At 40.0% G+C, this 4,049-nt stretch overlaps 1 pseudogene; it reads right to left on the minus strand.

Annotated features, from left to right (window-relative positions):
- Positions 1 to 277: 277 nt before the first annotated feature.
- LOC121789823 lies at positions 278 to 2,805 on the minus strand (annotated as a pseudogene).
- Positions 2,806 to 4,049: the final 1,244 nt, after the last annotated feature.

The raw sequence follows: 4,049 nt of genomic DNA on the forward strand, positions 1-4,049 counted from the left end.
AAAAATATTATTAATTCTCTCGCTTAGTACTCCACTTGTTAGCGTTATTTATTTTGTATACAATATCTAAAAAGTATTATTGACCCCATTAATTAACTTTATAAATTATCTAAAATTAAAAATTCATTTTTTCTTTATAATCTTAAATAAATATAAATAAATAATAATAATAAATAAGATTTTGATTTTTATGTAATTTGTAAGATTAAAAAAGTCGACAATAATTTTTAATGTATTAATATCAATTTATAATATAAAATAAAAAAATTACACTAAATGTAAATTAAATGATAACTATGTTCACAAATAGTGGTCATATAAAATGTAGCATGATATTTCTCTATAGAATCATGTATGAGCTATACATGAGTCTTTGCATAAAATGGTACTAATAAAATCAATAAATCTTTCTTTCATTCTTTGACTATACAACACATTCACCTCAGTTTTCTCAAAGGCAAAGCTCTTCCAAAGAGCTTCTCCACCTCACTTGCTTCCATTTTCAGATCATTCAACAAATCCATCTCTTCCTTACTCAGCTCTTGCAAGAAGTAATCCTTGTCTTTGATCAGCTCTTGGAACCCTCCCGCCAGCCTTTCGAACAACGTCATCTCCGTCTTCTTCGCCTTCTCGACTCCCTGCTCGACCTCGCTGCTCGATCTCCTCGACCTCCCTCGCGATGATCCCCTCGCCTCCTCCACCGTCTTCTCCAGCCGCTCCACCAGGGGGGGCTCGGGCCCGCACGTGTTGTCTGTCTTGATGAACTGGCTCAGGTCGCGGCCGACGCTCTTCGCCGCCTTCTCCAGCCGGGGCACGATGCTCTCGGGCAGAACCGCGCTCCGGGTGTAGATCACTGCGCCGCCGTAGCCGTCCCACGCGTCGTTCCGGCCACGGTAGTAGACGAATATGTAGTCGTCTGGTTTGTTTTCCACCTGGGCTGAGAGAATGTACCTGCTCAAACGATTCATAATCAACACGTTAAACTCAAACCTAAGACCTTTGACATTAACCACTCTACTGCTAGGCCAACACACACACCATAATCATCAATATTGATAGCTAAATGATAGTACCATCAAGTAGGCGTCAAAATACTCGAGCCGGTCAGTCCGGGCCAATCAGGTTATGGTTTTTGGGCATATGACCAATCTTTGGGCCAAGCTGACCCTAGCCTCCCGAGCTGCTTATTGGGCCAATCCATTTTATTGGCCCAGTCCATTTTATCTCAAGTCTACAAATGTGTAGTCAAATTTGCCACCTCTATCAACAAGTGCCTTATAGCTAACTTGACACTATGCCGAACGATATAGGCGTGTTGCCAATTATCGTGGAACGGAGGGAGTATATGTTAAGAAATGCAATAATTCGAGCAATGGGCATAACAATGAGCAGAAGTTACCAGTCATCTTGGTAGTGAAGATACTCGTTGTCATGGTTGTACAATATCCCCGGATATTTAGGATCTTGGATGAAGTTCTGGACTGCTGTTCGGGTGAAGAAGCCCGTGTCCGGAGTCTTGATCCGCCATGTCAAGTTTGCTACAAGCTTGTTCCCCTCGGTATGAAACTCGTGCAGTTGGCAGTCAAAAGTGTCGAACGTAGGATTCAAACCGCTGCTTATGAACCATTTCCCATTGAAATCACTCATGTTGAAGTTCTGCACTAGAAGGGCCAGATCTGGTGCGGGGAAGTCGCCTAGATCAGATTTTTGAGGCACACACTTCTTCCTTGTGACTGCACAGTCGTTGAACTCGTCCACTACGCTGTTTGCAAACAAATCTCCGCACTTTATCTGCAATACACAATGATCATAAACTGATAAACCTACTTATTAGAGCTATGAAAATCTCAAGAAGTTCGTATATTATGGCAAGTGTTCGAGTTACCTGGCATTCAGTCTCGTCCGGCCTGTTGTTGCAAGTGTTGAGACACGCAACGTTAGCAGCACATGATGGATTCGCAATGCACTTTGCAAGCTCGATTCTGCAGCCAAACATCATTGCTCGTGATCAATATTATAAGACGGGAAATGGCATAGTCGTACTATTGTCACTATTATGTGCTCAAAAATTTTAATTTCGGGTTACCTACACTCCTTGAGTAAGCAAGTACAAGTTTTCAATGCGTCCACAGCCTGAGCCAAGGGACTCATCATCAGTGCTAACGCCACTACCACCCTGCTCCCTCAACATAGGTCCGTTTCTTCCAAAAATCAAGACTAGACACCTCCGGGAAACACAGTTTCTCCTTCACCTATACATAACAAGAATGTGTGAAACACGAAGCAATGGCAACAACACATTGAGAACACATCAAAAAGTGGACTCATCACCTCGGCTATAACTGAGCTAATCCCACCGCAGCTTGAAGGTGACTGCCTCCGCCCCAACCTTTCACACCGGAGGTTCCATCTACCCAAACCTACTCTTACTATTAGATTGCCATTGAAATTAGCTCTACCGCAGCCATATCTTCCACAACTAGTTAACTTCGATTTATCATGCAATAATTTGCTTTCGCTATTGGAAGCACTCCTGAGTACAGCGGAAAAGCCATGGCTCATGCTGATGACAGCCGAACACTAACTGAGTTAGAACAATCGTGTTAGATATGCTTCTAACATGTCAAACATGAATGTTTTACCAATTCATCATCAAAAGTCCATGTATATATCAGTATTGTTTACGATATAGCATTGCAATACAAATCATGATTTCGTTTCATATCTCTCCAAAAATAGTAAAACTCCATTGGCATTTGAATTTCATCATAGTTTTAGATTGAAGGATGATTCTCATGTGAACTATTTAATGCAATAAGCAACTCTCTCGAACATATTTTCATTGCAACGACAGTTAAGATAATCTAGATATTATTCCAAATAGAGAAGATACAATAGCATAAACACAAATCAAAAGCTCTGCAAATACAAAAAACTAAACTAACTCAAGAATCCTGAACTATAGTTCAAATCCATACAAGTGGGTCATTTCTTATTTACAACACACTCAACACATTCTTAGAGGGAGTATTTAAAAAAAAAAAAATTTTCATATTTCATAGATTCCCCCCACCCCACCCCACCACACAAGAAGAATCCAACTGTATATTCCTTGAAGAGAATCATGAATCTTTCCGCCTTGATTCATGAAATTTTCAATGAAGCTTTCATCTTTCATGAATATAACAGCTATAAAGTGTATCTTTCAAGAAAACGGCTGCGGCATCTAATAATGGATTTTTTTATATAATATGCTAATTTAAGCACTTGAGAAGCAGAATTTCATGGTATATCACTCAAAACCCTCACTACATCACTTGGGATTCTTAAAAGAAACAATTTTTAATCAACTAAATGTCAGCATTGCACAATCTCACACAAACCGTCAAACTTGCTATATTGGGATTAATGCGATATCAATTCTTGAAATATGGTACACTACTAATTACTAAAGCAAAAACACAGAAGTGTCAAAAAAACAGAATTTCATTTATTTCACTCAAATCCTCACTTAATCACTTGGGATTCTCCAAAGACAATTTTTTTCAGCAAGAATCAATTTTTAGCCAACTAAATGCCATTGCACATCTCTCACAGCCCCTCATAATAAAAATGAGTTTTCACACTAATAAACATATAAACTGTGCTAAATATGAGAATTGAGAAATGCCAATACTTCTTAATAGTGCAAACTAAGACAAAACCAAATGTAGAAAGAAAAGAGCAGAGAAGAGCCCGAAAACCTTGAAAAATGTGAACGAGAATGGCATCCTATTTTTTGGGCATTGAGTTAGAAATATGGAATGGGAAAATAGGTGACGTGTGATTTTGATCGATAAGGGGTCTTGTGATTATGAGCCCTGCAACGTTGATAAAGGATAGGTGGGTTTTTTAGGTCATCCACAATAGTGCGCACCGCTTAGCCGAGCGCTGGCGCTAGGCGATTTATTGCAACCGCCCAGCCATTTCGGAATTAAAAACCGCCTAGCGCTCGGCGGTTCCGTGGCGCTAGACGGTGCGCTGGGCGATCCGTTCGGCGCTATTGTAGC

This window comes from Salvia splendens, unplaced genomic scaffold (assembly GCF_004379255.2).
Source record: "Salvia splendens isolate huo1 unplaced genomic scaffold, SspV2 ctg347, whole genome shotgun sequence".
NCBI lineage: Eukaryota > Viridiplantae > Streptophyta > Magnoliopsida > Lamiales > Lamiaceae > Salvia > Salvia splendens.